The 17,373-nt window shown below is 39.3% G+C and overlaps 1 pseudogene; it reads right to left on the bottom strand.

Moving 5' to 3' along the window:
* Positions 1–8,891: 8,891 nt before the first annotated feature.
* On the bottom strand, positions 8,892–9,720 carry LOC109701930 (high mobility group protein B1 pseudogene; annotated as a pseudogene).
* Between the last annotated feature and the right edge of the window lie 7,653 nt (positions 9,721–17,373).

Here is a 17,373-nt window from a genome sequence, read left to right as displayed (position 1 = left end):
TCTTTGTCTCTTTGCTCCTGGAATTGGCCAAAAACCTGATAGCCATCTGAGGACACCATAACCCAACCACAACACTAAGAGTTTGACTTTGTGACCAGGTGTTGGCTTTGCTAGGAGCTAGTGGCATAGACTGGGAACTGTAATGTTATCTTGTCCAGCTGTGTCAGCCTTGCTGTGGGGGTGTGTCATGTTTTATGAGGTCCCCATCCATAAGAGATTGTTGTCATCCCAATCTTCTTTGCTTGGTCCTGTGGTGACAAAGGTTTTTCTGTGACTCATTGGGAGTGTTCTGGATATTAGGAAGACTGTACCTTTAGCACTCTTTTTTTCTGGACATCTCTTTCATATTTGAATGCATCATTTAAAAAAAAAAACTTACTGGTCTTGTTTCAGAGTCACTTGGTAGCTACCTTATATGAGAGAGAGAGAGAGCGAGAGAGAAACTAGAAATATTTGCTGTTTGTTCTAGATGAAATCTGATGAAAGAATTTTTTTGAGACCTCTATGGTCCTATGATTGAATTGGACACTGATGTTTAGGCTGTGATTTTTTAGAAGCTTCTGCTCTATTGGATCTTGCTTCTCCCATGGGGACTTCTCAGTGAACTGAAATTCCCTGTCTCAAATCCCTGCTAACTATGTGCTCAGTCCCACTGTCTGCTTTCTTTCTTGTTGAGTTGATGTTTGCTAAGGAAAATCTGGAACTTCATTGGCTTTTTTTGGAAATTTACAATCTCCTAAATTGACTCATCTAAGAGCTGTTCTGTCCACTTCTGTTCCTCCTTCCTCCTTTTATCATCTGTGATCTTCCATCTGGATCCCTTGAGTCCTTGAAATGTCTCCTTCAAGTCCCTACTTCCCCCATGTGACGGGGGGAGGTCAGCAGATGGACGGTGTTAAGAGAAAGCATTGGCATTCTGGTGCCCAACCTGGGGCCTCATTAATGGTAACACCATAAGGAGCTCATCTGGATCCATCCAGAAGGTGCAATCAAGACCCTGGAGCTCTGACAAAAGTCAGCTAAAGGTGAGGATTCTTGCCACATCAGCCTCTCAGATTTCTGGGCCTGTGGGGACTAGTCAGGTGAGTGCACTAAACTATTGGAAGAATTTTGTTTCCTTCATCCAGAAGAAAAACAGCACCCATTTCTTCCATTGTCACATAGCCAGATCTCTGTAAAAGCCAATATATATATATTTTCAAATAATTGGACCACATAAATCCATGGAAGGTGAAAAACACAGAATGAGGCCACCATCGAGTACATTATATAGTATATTAAAAGCATATTTTGCATCAACAAAATTGTTTCCTATAAGGAAAGTGCATTTAATAGACTCCAAAATGTGATGAAAATGTGTATAGAGCTGGATGTATCTCTGTTTTTGGCTATGGTTTTCCTTATCTGTCCTAAAGATGTTAAGGTGTTTTTTTTTTCCTTTTGAAGAGAAAAAAGGATATCAGATAAACTTGAAGTGCTTGCTACTAAACAATGTTTAAGAAAAGTGATTCTAAATACATTTTTAAAAGAACTCTTTGTTGTCCAGCCTGCACAGATTAATAGTTAATCATATTGGTTCCAAGTAGCCATAATTAGCTATGTATGGAAGAAATTTGGTACCATTAATGACTTTTGTGGCTAATAGCAGAACCAGGTTGATAAGACAGTAGTGGGGTTAGAAAAAAAATATGCAACCTCTCAGGGTATCCTGCCATTGCACTGACCATCCTTGAATCTCGAGGCTCTCGTTCTGTTGGGCAGTTATACTGAAAGGTAACAACCAAGCTAAAGTAATAGGCAGTGGGTGATCCAGAAAGGAGCATGAATGCTTTTTCTCCCTGTTGTACTAGGCTTGGAGTCATTTTTTTCAACATCACAGTACTCTAAGTCCATGGAGTTTCACAGTGAAGAATTAAACTCACAAAATTACATTTATGGAATTACTCTCATTTATCTCTCTTTTACTATGTGCTGGCCTGTGTTGCTCCTCACAGCAACACTATAATGTTGAGTATTTTAATATCACCATTGAAGAATAAGGAGAAGAAAAGTGAAACATAGAAAGGTTTACTAACTTACCTAGTAGGAGAAGTCTAGATTCCAACAAGAAGGTAGAGTCACGGTCATTGTTCCCTTTACAATGAGGTGGGACAGAGACTCAAATGCTAACTGTAGCCCAGTACTCAATATAGCACATCAGAAATGTCAGGCCCAGGAATTGGACCCAAGAACTGTGCATTAACTATGTCTTTGATTTTTCTGTATTCTGTAGTATGACATCTGAGCCTTGCTGACTCTAAGGGACTAACCTTATGCCTCAGAACCCACTAAGGGTTATCCAAACTGGATGACCCTAAGCCTTGTTACTCTGTTTCATAAGTTTTACCATGAAAACTATAATCCAACTCTCAGCCACAGTTCCACCCTCTTTCTTTGCCTCCTGACTGGCCCTGGTGCTTCCCCATGTGGCCCCCAATAGGGTGACAGGCCCCTTCTCTTGAGGTCTGTGGATAACAAACTACCTTTCTGATGGTAGTCATCTCTTGATCTGTTAGCCTCACCATGGCTTAGTAATAATAAAATTTATATGTAGCCAGGTATGGTAGGACACACCTGTAATCCCAGGACTCAGAAGGTTGAGGCAAGAGAATCAAAAGTTTAAGGTCAACCTGAGCTACCTAGTGAGTTCCAGGCCAGTTCAGATACATAGCAAGACCCTGTCTCAAAACAACAGCAAAAATAGCCTTGTGTGCGTGTGTGTGTGCATGTGTGTGCATACAAATACTCTTCTAAGACAGGGTCTCAATTGTAACTATAGCCCAGGCTGGCATGTAACCCAAGATCCTCTTATCTCAACTTCCTGAGTGCTATGATTACAGTTATGCACTATCACACCCAGCTCACCTGGCATTTTGATTAAATAGTTATTTTTAATTAAATATTAATTTCTGTAGTTTTTTCCATCATACCAGATGGACTTCTCCTGTCATCAGGTATATATATATGAAGCTTTCTACGACTAAATAGATAAGCCCTTTCATATCTATCAATGACTGCTAAATACATGAATTAAAATGTCATCAATAACCTATTATCAGTTTAAGATGTTGATTTATTGCTCTGCTTAAAATATAAAGTGATTTCACAAGTTCTAGAAAAAGTGACCCCAATTTCTATGCCAGTTTCTATGCAAGATTAATAAATTAATATTGTTAAAATGAGCAGAATTTTGGTGGTTTTAGCACACAATGATTTATTTTCTGGCCTAAGAAATTGCTATTCTTAGTAATTTGCTACATCAGTCTGCATTGCACATCTGATATATACATTGGAAAGATACAATTTGGAAGCTTGTTAGAAATGTAGAAATGTAATTATCATCAATTCCAACATCTGCATTTAGCATGATAGAAATCAGGCATTTTTAAAATTTCTGATTTCAGATTATTTTAAACAGCTACATTGATTTCTTCCTTTAAAAAAAATTGTAGGGGAAAAAATTCTCCCAGGCTAAGGCCCGATAAGCAGAGATTTAGCCTAGAGCAAATTTTTACAGCTCAGTTATAAACCCCTGAAATAGGAGTTCATAATGGAAACACTGCTCAACCCTAACTATTGCGAGTGCCTCTGAAATAAAAGCGGTGGGAGCTCACATTAACATTGGCTTCCCTTACACTCTTTCCTGTTGCCCATCCATTAACCAAACTATACTACCTAATGGAGGTAAAGCTACAGCCTTACTCTCAACAAAACAACAAGATAGGCAACTTACAGGTGGTAAATAACTTGTTCCCCCAAACGTCAGCGTGTACAAATATCCCCTGGAGGCTACTCTCCAATCTAGAGAACAACATCCTACTCCAGTGATTTCAAATTAGGAATAACATCCCAGCTCACAAAACACTAAACAACGACACCTATTTCTTATTTAGTTTTTGAAATGTATTACATTTTCAATACTCCTAGAAAAAATTCATTTAAAGCAAAACATTCCCTTATAATGGAATAATCTTTATAATGCATTCATAGTACACTGACAGGTAAATGATTTGCTAAAATTAGAAACTGTGTGAAGTAGCTGGATGTTTATAGATACTAACCGTTGGAATTCAGATTAAAATACAGTGGAGTCTTACTTGGGTGCTATCTTTGAAATCTCTGAGAATGAAGAAGGAACCAACATTTGGGAGTGCTTATCACTCCCAAATCACCAGATGATTTGTGTCCATTATTTAATTCTTATGACGAACACCATTATTATCTCTCATTTAGCTACAGGAAAGTTGAGGCTGAGATTGGTAAATAAACTTTTGCTTTTGAAGGAAGTAAGATGAGCCAGAATTTCTACCTCATGAAAAACTATGTTGTTAGATTACCAGGAAAAAAGAGAGATGGTATCACTTTTATTATTTTTGCTTTTAGTCAGAAGACAATTGCCTTGGAGAACTTTAAAGTATTTAAATACTTTATTCAAAGGCATTGTAAATTACAAGAAATTAATTTATTGTGGTTGCATGGCATTGGCAGCCAACCCTCTTATACTGACCCATAAGACTGACCCTTCCGAGACTTCATCTGGCTTCTAAAAGTCTAGAAACCCAACCCTGTAGCAATCATGCTGCCCCTCCCCCATGCGGCATGTGACATTCAGGCACCTTCTTTAGGATGACCTCCTTTTGAATCTTCAGTCTTAAGCAGCTGCCCATCCCCCTTGGTTTTGAGCTCCATTCTGTAGTTGACAATGTGACAATAGCAAGGTTCTGGCTCACAATTCCCAAACTTTCCACATGAAGGTGAGCTTTGTTCATTTGAAATTTATTTTGAACCTATTTTACACTGGGAATGCTTTAAATTGAAGAGGGTTGTTAAAGAAAATGTAAACTCTTAAATATCTGTTATGTTAAGGTAACTTCCCCTTTGAGGAGTCTTTAAAAAAATAAACCAAGAAGTGATTGTGAGACAAGTGGGAGAGATAAGGGATGCAATCCCAGGTCTCCATGAGGCCAGGCCTGATAAACAAGAAGTGCAATGTTGATTTCTACCCAGTCTGAGCACAGAGCTCCCTTACCTCTTTACTCATTGCGAAAAATACAGTGGTGCCTTTGTCTAGAAGGTAAATGTCTAAGGTATTTACATGGTTTCTGAAACAGGCCATCGTTTATATGGTCACGTGTGTATTCTATGATGTTTTTGTTTTTCAAAACTGACTTTTAAAAACAAGATAACATTCTTTAATTCATTTGTGGGACATGGTCCTCTGTTATCTCCAGGTGTACTTTTTAAATCAATAGTTTTCATAAATATACTGGTGATTTTATCATATAAAGATTCTCTATATTATACGTATACACTTTCTTTCTGAAATGTATTTTTAGAAAATTATCTGAATAGCTTTGGGAAGCTGTTGGAAGTAATAGACCCTTATACAGAAAATGTGCACTTCATACATATGCAATATTTCATGTATGATTTCAGGGAATTAAAAGATCACTTTGCCTACCTATGGACCCCATAGAGATCCAAAACTTCTAACCTAAGATTCTTGATATTTAGGGACAATACCAAGTATAACTTTCTTTTCAAAGAGTCTTCTTAAAATTAAATTCCCTACTATGTGACTTCCTTATCCCCTTGCCCAGTCTTCTGTTTTCAACCATAAGACCCGGTCAGTGCTTCATGTACCTCTATGAAATAGAACTAAGAAAACTTGCAATTGCTTTAAGTGAGATGGGGAGGGGGTTAAAGGGAAGAGATAATGGGGTCAATGTAACCAATGTACAGTATAAATCTATTTGGAATTGTCATTATTAATCCCTCCATAAAATGAATATCCTAATAGAAAGTTTATAAAAAAAAAAAAGACCAGGTCAGTGAAGGATCACCCCAGCACATTTTTACATCAGATAATTTAAAAGGAGATAAAATAGTAGGAAGGCACCTGACTTAATATACGTATGCAGTATATATGCATACATATATACTGATATGGATATGGATAGATATAAAAATAAAAACAGGATAGAGATTCCGATAAATATACAGAGATCTAAATAGAGACAGAGATGAAGCTACTTAAAGCAGAAATATTCACATGGTACAGTTTAAAATTTAAGAGGGTTATCCTAAGATCTTGTTAGTGGTAGTTAACAGATTTTGTATGATCCCTTAGAAGCTCTTTTGGTAACCAGGCCTCTTGTGCTGACCATTCCAGGATCTTACTTGACAGGAGAAAATAGAGAGGACTTAGTTCCACTCCTCTTCAAATTGCATCACACAGCACCAGAGTGGTGGTTCTCAAAGGGGAGCTCCCAGACCTGCAGAAACCCTAGGGGTCAGGTCCAGTGACCTGGGCTTTAGCAAGGTCTTCAGGGGATTCTGGTGGAAAGGATTGCTGTGTAGGGATTCCCCACCTACTGAGGTTGGTATTTTAGCCATAATCTGAGCTGTCTGGGCTCCTCAAACCCCATGGCTGGCAGAGCCTTCTGCTTATACACCCTCCCCTCCACTTCAGAACTTGCTCAGAATTCTGTTTTGAGCATAGTAGGATTAAGCAGATTAATATCTGGATATTTATAGGAGATAAGGATTTCTTACAGATCAAAACCACTCTCAAACACTGTTTCTTTTGCTTCAATAAGCAAAGACAATCTAGCTTAAATAAATAAGCAAATGTACAAATTGTCCTTTCAAAAATAGATAGGTAGTCGCTTGTTTAATTTTGGATTTAAATTCCTCTATTTATAAAAATACAAGTAAATTTAACTAACAATTTTCTCCAGAGAATCATTGATGGTAACTGTCATTGAAAAAAAATTCAGAGACTTTAAATTACAGTTACAAATCATATTTTTTTTTACTTTTAATTTTCACCATATTGTACAACTATATCTAATTATTCTCATTCTACATAGTATGCTATAAAGTGCCTTAGGGGGACTGATTGGTTTATCAATTCAATTAGAAAGTTGGTTGTTTTGATTAACGTCAACTATTATCTATTATAATGAGTATCATAATGCCATCTAATTAAGACAAAGAAACTGCTTAAAATTTTCCAAACCTACTGTCTACATGGGTAAAAAGAAAAGCACCACAATAAAAAGCCATATAAGCCTCTTCCTCTCATAGCCTCAGGAACTATACAGAACTCTGTAAAAACTGATCCACATAATGAGAATTAAAGGTAACAAGAACAGATTCCATCATGTCCCTATGCTCTGCTTAAAAAGGCAGGAAATAGAGCTGGCCATTAGGACCCCAGGTATTGGGAGTCTATCCCTAGATTCAATGCAGTGAGGAAATGAAGGGTAGACTTCCTTTCCTGTTGCAAAGGCCCTAAAACTAATACTGTAAAGGATGTCAGTGTTTCTTAAGTGTCTTCTGCCTTGGGGTCCTAGAAGGATATGGGAGACACCTCTAGCAGCAGTGGGTGATTTGGTCCGTAACACCTTAGTGCAGGTGAGATGGCAGGGCTGTCCCACCTTCCCATCCCCAGAGGGTTCCCTCAGAGTCAGAGGACTTGTAAAGGCCCTAGAGGTGCCTGTGCTCTGTCCCTGGGCAATTATTTAATTACCTGTATGCCTCAGTTATTCATTCGATATGGGGGTAGTTAGAGAATTATTTTTAAAAATTAGATGATTCATGTGGAGGTCTACTGAAAAGTAAAAAGAACCATCTTAATCTGCTCTGGCTGCTGCTGCAAAAAAAAAATCAACAATGGAAACTTACTTCTCATTGATCTGGAGGCTGACAAGTCTAAGGTTAAGGTGTTGGCCGATTCATTGCTCGGTCATATCAGCGAAAACCTCAACCTAAGTAAGGCTTCAACCTAAGAATTTGAGGGCGAGGTGAGGAACACAATTCAGTCTACAGCAAGAAATGCGTAAATCTGTATTAGCTTTTTTTTTTTTTAAATTCCATTGAACCAATTCAAAGATAGTACCTAAGTCACATTGGTTTTGTGGGGCTTTAACCATACAAAATCATATTCTTTCAACTTTCCTAAGGAATTTTTTTTCCCTGTGGGAAAAAACTTAGAAAAGTCAGTTATAGCTTATGAGAGTTTATTATTTACAGATCGCTAAGTGTTCTGAATAGGGATCGGACAAATTTAAATGAAAAGTATTACCAAGTGCTTGTTTAACTGAGACATTCCTTGGTTGGTGCCTGAGTGTCCTGAATTGTCCTGTGATTCTCAGTGTGTTTATGCTTCACTAACTTTCCTCTTTGCCTGTGGGATATTAGTTTATGTGTCCAGGCTAAGGAAGGTATCTGGGTCAAGAATATCAGATTCTCTGGATTCTCTCATTCTACTTGCAAATTATTGTGGTGTATGAATCAAGTGTTCTAGAAAACTTGGATCATTTGCCCTGTGTACCTTCTTGCATTTTTGATGAGCTTATTTTTTGTGGAGGAAACTAACCTTATAAGCAAACTTGATTGCACTTAGAAATATGGCAAAGTCATGGAACTGATGGCAAGTAAGTTTTAAAAATTTGAAGCATAAATGTAAGCAGTTCTATTGGGAAGTGAATTTATTTTTTTTAAATAAAAAAATTTTTATTTACTTAGAAACATTCAGAATGTCAGCAAAACACCTGCAACTTTTTTTTTTTGCAATTAGAGTGGTATTCAGTTAACAGAACAACAATTATTTCCTATAAGCTGCATCAGAGACAACTGAAGATGAAAAAACTACCGTCCCCATATATAACTAATTTGTGCTGTGCACAAGAACCTGCTTTAAATCTCCATGCCAATTCACAACCCCCATACTGCACCAGGCAAGGTTAGTGGCTACTGAACATAAACCAGGACAGAGCTATCTAACGACACATGCGGTAGTGTGATAACTATACAAAAAAAGACACTGTACAGTTTAAAAACAAATCTTACATAACCTTACATTTCAATTTTTTTTTCTTTAAAAAGAGCGAGTTGGATACAGGGGGGTTAAATGCTTTATAGACAAGAAAAAACTGCGCTAGAACCAAATATTCATCATCATCATCTTCTTCTTCATCTTCATCTTCTGCGTCGTCCTCCTCTTCCTCATCCTCTTCGTCCTCCTCATCTTCCTCCTCCTCATCTTCCTCCTCTTCCTTCTTTTTCTTGCTCCTTTCAGCATTGACAGCTCCCTTTCTCGCTGCATCCTTTAGCTTGATAGGCAGCAATATTCTTTTTGTACTTTTCCTTCAGCTTGGCCGCCTTCTTTTCATAAGGCTGCTTGTCGTCTGCAGCAGTGTTGTTTCACATCTCTCCCAGCTGCTTTGCAACATCGCCAATGGACAGGCCGGGATGCTCACCTTTGATTTTGGAGCGATACTCAGAACAAAACAAAGGAGGCCTCTTGGGTGCATTGGGATCCTTGAACTACTTTTTTGTCTTTCCTTTAGTAGGGATGTAAGTTTTCATTTCTCTTTCATAGTGAGCCTTGTCTGCCTTTGCCCTGTCTTCAGATTTCCCTTTCTCTTTAGCAGACATGGTCTTCCACCTCTCTGAGCACTTCTTAGAAAACTCTGAGAAGCTGACTGAAGCATTGGAGTGCTTCTTCTTGTGCTCCTCCCGGCAAGTTTGCACGAAGAATGCACATGATGACATCTTGCCTCTCAGCTTCTTAGGATCTCCTTTGTCCATCTTTAGTTTTTTTCCTCAGCGAGGCACAGGGTCGCCCAGTGCCCGTCAGGCTCTCACTTGCCCCAGCACTGTCTCTATGGAGCTCAATGTCTTGGGAAGTGAATTTAATGATGAAACTCAGGTTGAATGAAGAGCCTTTTGGGCCAAGTTCCTAGACTGAGACTGTATTTTTTTGTTTGCTTGTTCTCTTGTTAGTTTGAAGTCTGAGTCAGTCCTGAAGTCAAAATCATCAGGAGATAACAACTGATAAGTGTGTGTGTGTGTGTCTGTGTGTATACACACATGTATATATGCGTTCATTTTCTCTCTGATAGTATAATTTAATATCTGTTTCCAATTCTTATGATCTATTGAAAACAACAGTTGGTTTTACTTCCATGAAAGAACAAATTGGTTCTTTCAGGTGCAGACACTGGCTTCTTAATGGCAAAACCCAACTGTTCCAGCAAGCTGATTCAGCAAAATGAACTCTGAATTGGTCTATTAGTCACAGTGCAGGGCAGTTTCAAACTAGAATGGCTCACTAGTGTGTAATAAAGATGGAAAGTGGTCTTTTGGAGAGTGGTTCTTCTCTTCACCTTTGAACACATTTCCTATTGTGACTAGTAGATGTCAGCTATCAGGCAGCCAAATTTACCTGAAAAATGTTACTAGGCATAGGTTGAATTCAAGTTTGTGGCTTAGCATGTATTAAACAGAAGTAGTACAGGTGTTTAACAAGGAAATTTATTTTTCCCTGGAACTTTTTTCTTAACTTTCCTTCCTTATACGTTGCAAGTCCAGTAAGCATCCTTGTTACATTCCAGGTAGCACAAACATTATGCACCCCATCATTTGGTAATGGTTGGGTATCTACTGACCTGCTTATGAAGAGCTGTGAGTCTGTTCTCCATTTTTCCTGTGTGCCTTTGTGTTGAACTATTTGTGGGCCAGCAAACTATAATTGCATAGATTTTGAACAGGAAATTCATTTGCCTCATGTAGATGCTATGTAGTCTAGAAAAATGTGTTTGCATATATATGTGTGTAAGACTATGAAAGACAACTACAGTAAGAATGAGGAATTTGATCTACATGGATAAAGCAGGATTTTTTCTCCTGGTGCTTTAATGCTTTATTTTATCTTAACTTCCTGCGTAAGGCAGAGAAATGTTGAAATCCATATTGCATGAAATCTCTGAGCTCAGCTACCACATTTATTTTAATGTGATGTCTGTAGGACATGAACCCATTATGATAATAATTTGATTGGTAAAGAGAGGTCATTAGATACTTTTCTCTAAAGAGATGCTACCAGAAAGGAATAGTGATTAGCGAAACACTTTCTTTAGATTTTCCTGTTTTGTCATTTTATCTATAGTAGAAAATTTGTTTTCCATGCTCAACAAATTCTCAAGAGAATTTTATCTTAAGATAATAGTAGATTTAAAGCTGGGTGTGGTGGCACAAACCTGCAATCTCAGCACTTAGGGAGGCTGAGTCAGAAAGATCTCCAATGTGAGGCCAGCCTAGGCTTCATAGTGAGAACCTGTGAAGAAGAAGAAAGAAGAAAGAAGAAGGAGGAGGAGGAGAAAAAAAAGAAGGAGAAGGAGGAAGGAAGGAAGGAAGGAAAGAAGGAAGGAAGGAAGGAAGGAAGGAAGAAAGGAAGGAAGGAAGGAAGGAAGGAAGGAAGGGAGAGAAGGAGGGAGGGTATAAGATCAGTATACTGTTATAAATGGAAACATAAGTGACTCTTACACATTAACAAGAAAACATTTGATGTGCCCTTTGCTAGAATGCTTAGGAAGCTAGAAGATTTTTAAGATTACTTTTTAGAAGTATTGCTAGTGCTATTTTTGTAGAGACAAAAATCATAACCACATAGGTATAGAAATTAGAGCAAACACACAGAAAAAGAGATGCTGCTGCTTCTGTTAGCCAGGCCTGGTTGTGCACATCTATAACCCTGGTGGAAGCAGGGAGATGGTGAGTTCAAGGCCAGCATAGCAAGACTTTGTTTCAAAAAAAAGAAAAGAAAAAGAGCCGTCGGTTCTTTCATGGAATACTGTATCGGAACCAAAAGCATATTGAGTGAGCAACCTTGGGGTATACTAAATCTCTTTGTAACAGCTAGAGCAGCTCAGGGGCTTTGAGCCAGTATTAGAGTCCATTTGGGAATGAAACAGAGTAAGGAAACACAAGCCTCCACATTGTCAAGTTAGTATTTGTGCCAGTACTCTTTAATTCACAGAAGCTGGGGGGGTGGAGTATCTTGAACTAAAGCATAAGAGTGAGCACTTTGCATTAAAATATCCAATCCAATACAACCTTCAGTGGTGGCACATGCCTGGAACCCCAGCACTTGGAAGGCTAAGGCAAGAGGATCAAGAGTTCAAGGTCAGCCTGGGCTATATAGTGAGACCCTGCCTCCATCAATCAATCAATCAATAATGAAATATCAAGCACAGAAGAAAAAAAATTAAGGTGCTTGATAATCTACTCTTACCAATAGTATAAATCCTATCAAGCTCATTTAATTATTACTCAATGTATGTTAATTTCTTCTCAGAATTTCAATTATATTAATTTCTTCCCGGAATTAGGGCTTATTTCTGAATATTTCCTCTTCCTTTTTGGTGCATGAACTAGAAATGCTCACTAGAAGGTAATAATTCTTTGATTGAAGGTTGACCAAGCATTCATTATTATTCCCACACATAAAGTACAGAAATCCCTTCTGTACTTTAAAACCATAGCAGGGAGACCTTAGGATTCTTTTGCAAAAGGTGTGTGTCATCCAGAAGAACCTGGGAAGTGGTGATGGTAGTCATTCCAACATCAGCTCTCCCATGCTTTCCTCCAGAAATATATTACCTCTTTCCCCTGGCCCAGGATCCTGGAGTACAGTAGTAAAAGCAGTACCCTATAATGCTTAAAATAAGTGACTTTGGCATCAGACAGACTTGAGCTTGACTCAATACTGCCACTAGACACCTATTTCCTCCTCTCAAAACCGAATGGCCAAACCATATTAAATCACAAGGCCAGAGAATAACCTTCTTTGACTCAAAATTCTACCTTCTACACACATAGCGGGCAAGGGCTAGTTGGCCCCCAAGTCTCCAGACAACTCCTATGGTTTTATAGCATACAGCCCACATAGAAACTCTTAGAGTTTGGAGTCAAAGGCCTGCAGCTCTGCCAAGCTGCAGTTGCATGCAGATGGCCCTACTGATCTGGGAACTTGGTAGCAGCCCCATCCCCTTGGCTCCACAAGCACTGCCTTAGTTGGGGGCCCTCTACAATTGTCCTACCCCATATCAACTCTCTGCCTAGACCCTGAGGCTCTCCTGAGAATTCTTTTACATCTTAATGGAGGCAGTCACCCTCCCATAGCCTAGCACTCTGTGAGTCAGTGAAGATGGCACCAAGCAAATAGCACCAAGGTTGGCACCTATACCCTCTGAAGGAGCAGCCACTCCTGATCTAGGACCTACTGGAGACAAACCTGGGGTGGTCAAGGGACATTGTTGGAATGCAGGGAGCAGAGTCTTTGGTGGTGCAGGCAGAGAGGTCCTACAGGTAGCTGGGTCCCTCTTGTTAAATACATCTGCTCCTAAGCATCTGTGACTCTAGGCCTGTGATGGGCATGGCAGTCCCAAAGACATCTCAGATGCCTTCAGAGTCACTCTTCCACCACTTCAATTAGCCTTGACCAGTCCATGCTAATCTCTTTATCCACCACTCCAGTGGTGTTCTCTCTCAAACATGCCCCTCACCTGTTACAATATAGCCAGGCTGAGAAGTTTCCAAATCTTTAAGCTCTCCATCCCTTTGGATTATAAATCACCTTTGAAACACTTTTCTCCTCTCTCATTTTATATAAGCAGTCAGAAACCACACCCTCAATATTTTGCTTAGATATTTCTCTTGCCAAATATCAAATTTTATCATCCACAAGCTCTATCTTTCACAAAACACTGTGACATGAATGAACAAGATTCAGCTGAATTCCATTTTACAACAAATATCACCTTTCCTCCAGTGTCCAATAACAGGTTCCTGATTTCCACTTGAGACCTCATCAGAATGTCCTTTACCACATTCTACCAACATTCTGATCCAACCACTTAGGTAATCTCTAAGGCCATTGAGGATGTCTCCACAACTCTCCTCTCTGAGCCCTCATAGAATCACCCTTAATAACCCACTCATAACAATGTAGGATTTTGTATAGCTTTCACATCAAAGTCTCTCAGCCTCTTCCCACTACCCAGTTACAAAGCTGCTGACACATTTTTAGGTATTTCTTTCAGCAACTACTTCTCAGTACGGATTTCTGTCTTAGTACGTTGGGGCTGCTGTAACAAAATACTTTAGACTGAGTAATGTGCAAATGATAAAAGCTTATTGTTCAGTGTTCTGGAGGTTAGGTAGTCCAAGATCAAGGCACCAGCAGATTTAGTGTCTGGTGTGGGCCTGTTCCTCATAGATGGTGACATTTATGTGTCCTCATGCAGTGGAAGGGAAGAACAAGCTGTTTAGGGCCTCTTTTGTAAGGACACTGATCCTACTCATGAGGGTAGATACATCATAACCATATCATCTCCCAAAGACCCCAGCTTTTTATACCACCACAGTGGGATTAGATTTCAGAGGAATCTGGGGAGGGTAGCAACCTTCAGAACACAGCACCTCCCTTATAAAACAGGTAGACTTCTTTATAAAATTGTTACCAGAATAAAATGAGGATAGACCCAAAAGCATTTAGCACAGGGCCTGACAAACAGCTTGGTTTGGGGAAAAAAAAAACACACCCTTTTAAAAAAATTACTTTTTTAAGAATCATACCCATCTTATTTCCCTTTGCATGTCTGACATATGGTATTATGTTTGTCACATAGCTGGTCCTCAATAAATTTTTATTAAATGACTAAATAATATACACAAAATGGTAAGTATTATTTTCTTAAATATTTGTCTTGGAAAAGATAAAGAAGATGAAGGAAAGAGGATCCTAGCCTTGGACATTGGACATCTCTCCTTATCCTCACATGGGAGAAACAGAACTGATAAACTTGCAGGGAGGTAAGGCTCTGGAGACTAAAACACACTCAGAGGCAAGGAGTATAAAATCAGAAGAGCACTAAACATTTTATGGAGAACCAGAAAAAGCCCACCAAGTTGATTTCAAGAAGACTAAACTTTTCCACTAACTATTCATTAAAAAAATCAGTGAAGGGGAGTCAGGCATGGTGGCCCATGCTTATAATCCTAGGAGAGGCCAAGACTTTATCATACTATATAGCAAAACTCTGAATCAAAAACAAAAATTCCATGAAGGAGTTGCTGGAAAGCTCCTAGAGAGAAAAGGATGACAAACAACACAAACATTTATTTAACGTTGCTTTTTATTGTCTCATATTAATGAAATTCATGGTATTTTAAAATTCACTTTTGACTCCACTGTGTCTGCCAGACTTTTCTTAAAGTCTAAGACTTCCGATTCTGAAAGGACTACTCTATATGTGTGTGTGTGTTTGTGTGTGCATGTGTGTATACAAACATGCATGTCCACATGATGTTATTTTAAAGCATGTGTATATGTATATGCACTAGAAATACACACCCACTCAACCCTAAGTGTGTGCATACAAAAGCAGTATATACTTTGCTCTCCTTTAGGAAGTCAGAACCTCCAGGAGGAAGACTGTATCATATGGTTCTCATATAGCAACAACATTTATACCATTGGTTAAGTGCTGAGCACAACATGAACACTTAACAGATACTAAAAGTGTTTTTCAACTTTAAGAGAGAAGTTTAGAAATCCAGTCCCTTTTAAAGGGTTTAAAGTAGCATAAAAATTCAAAAGAAGACAGACACTGTTTAGTTATCCAGAGCATCCTTTAATAAAACTTTTGGCATGACTGAATGAAACGTTAAGTGGCAACATGGCAACTTGTGTGGGACCATCCCAAACACTAGAATTCCCGTGAAAAACTACCTGGATGTAATTTCTCTAAGTAAATTCAGAAATGTCTGTGGCCTTCCCATTTTTATTATTCTCCATAAAGAATCCAGAGTGGAAGGAAAATCAACCAAGTTTATTTGAAAACCAGAAAATACTCCCCTAAGTAGTTTGCAAGTGGCAAGGGATACGTGATATTGGTAGCACTAAAGGAAGAAATTGAAGAGAGGGAAGAACAGAGGCAAGCAAGGAGGAAGAAAAACAAAGAAATAGAATGGGATGAAAAGAAACAGTGTATCTGTGAATTCACTCCAGGTCAGAATATGCGTTTTGTTCATTTTAGGGCCTCTTAATACATTCCTGAAACTTCCAGAAGCACTTCCGTAGTTGAATGAGTCAATAGAAGTGTAGTATCCTTGTTCGGAGGCCAAAATTCTTTCAGGTAATTTAAAGGTATACCACTGGGGCAGTATTCGGGAGTATAAGAGAATGTTTACTTGCACCCATATTCCCGAGACTGTAGAAAGTCCCCCTTCTTAAGACCATAACTGCTGTTTTGGATCTTAAATGTCCTCCAAAGACTCATGTGCTGAAGGCTTGGGTGCCAGCCTGCAGTGTTGTTGGGCAGTGGGGGAACCTTTAAGTGGAGCCCAGTGGAAAGAAGTTAGGTCACTGTGGGTATGGTCCTGAAGGGGTATTGTGACCTCAGACCCGGTCTCTCTCTGTGTTTCTCAGCTGCTGTGAAGAGAGCAGCTTTTCCACTATACTCTCCTGCCATGATTGACTATGTCACCACAGGCCCCAGAATAGCAGAGCCAATGGACCATGGACTGGAACCAGGCTTATTTGACTGAGAGCTCAAATAAGCCATTCCTCCTTTTAAGTAGATTTCCTTAGGAATTTGTCACTGTGATGGAAATCAGACTTACATAATAACCGTTCAAGACACAGGAATGAGAGGAAATAGGAGAAAAAAATGCACATTTCAGTAGCTTGGTTGGATATCTGAGAAAGACTTGACAGGCTACTCCACACAGGTCATCAGCCTCATTTTAAAACCAAAATGCTGATGTCCTATGGAGAGAACACGCTGAAGTCACTGAGCTCATGGTTACTGGATCACCCATGACGCTTGCTCAGACATTATCTCTTTTTAAGTCTTATTCTGCCTCTTCGTGGCCAAGCACTCCACAGAGGGAAACTAGAGAGCTCAGCTCCCTTGCAGAATGTAAAGAAGCACTGTGTGTCTTGCCAACAGCGGGAATAAAATTTCCCAGCAGGCCTGATGCTCAGGAACAAGGACCTTCCAAATAGAGTCAGGAGAAACACCAGGTCCTCAGGTAAAGAAGGTAGTTTTAAGCTACCCAGAGGTGAGCTGACCCAGGATTGTTGAGGGGAAGAAAGGTGGCAGTATTTAACCACTTCAGTTCTGGCTCAATCCATCCCTCCTACACACACCACCACCACCATCTCTTGCTCAATACATGCATCAAAGGAGGTGGGTGATGGGTGTGTCATAGGCAATAGGTGCTCACTGGCCACCTGGATTGCCTAACAGTTGTCAACTCACCCTTTCTGCGGTGGGGCTTTGGTGTTGCCCCAAAAAAAAGTAGAGTGGCTGTTTAACCTGAGCCTTTGATCCTTGGAGTTTCCAAGATCAGTGCTTCCCCCCCCCACCCCCCCACCCCGCCTCTTTTTTCTGTCTTTCTCCAAAACTTTGAAGATAATGAGTCTTAAACATTTGCAAGTAATTAGAAGGTGTGGTTGCCAAGGAAAAGTGAGTATTT

This window comes from Castor canadensis, chromosome 8, assembly GCF_047511655.1.
Source record: "Castor canadensis chromosome 8, mCasCan1.hap1v2, whole genome shotgun sequence".
Classification (NCBI taxonomy): Eukaryota; Metazoa; Chordata; class Mammalia; order Rodentia; family Castoridae; genus Castor; species Castor canadensis.
The sequence above is the reverse complement of the archived record's forward strand: the minus strand, read 5'-3'. Positions and strand labels throughout refer to the sequence as shown.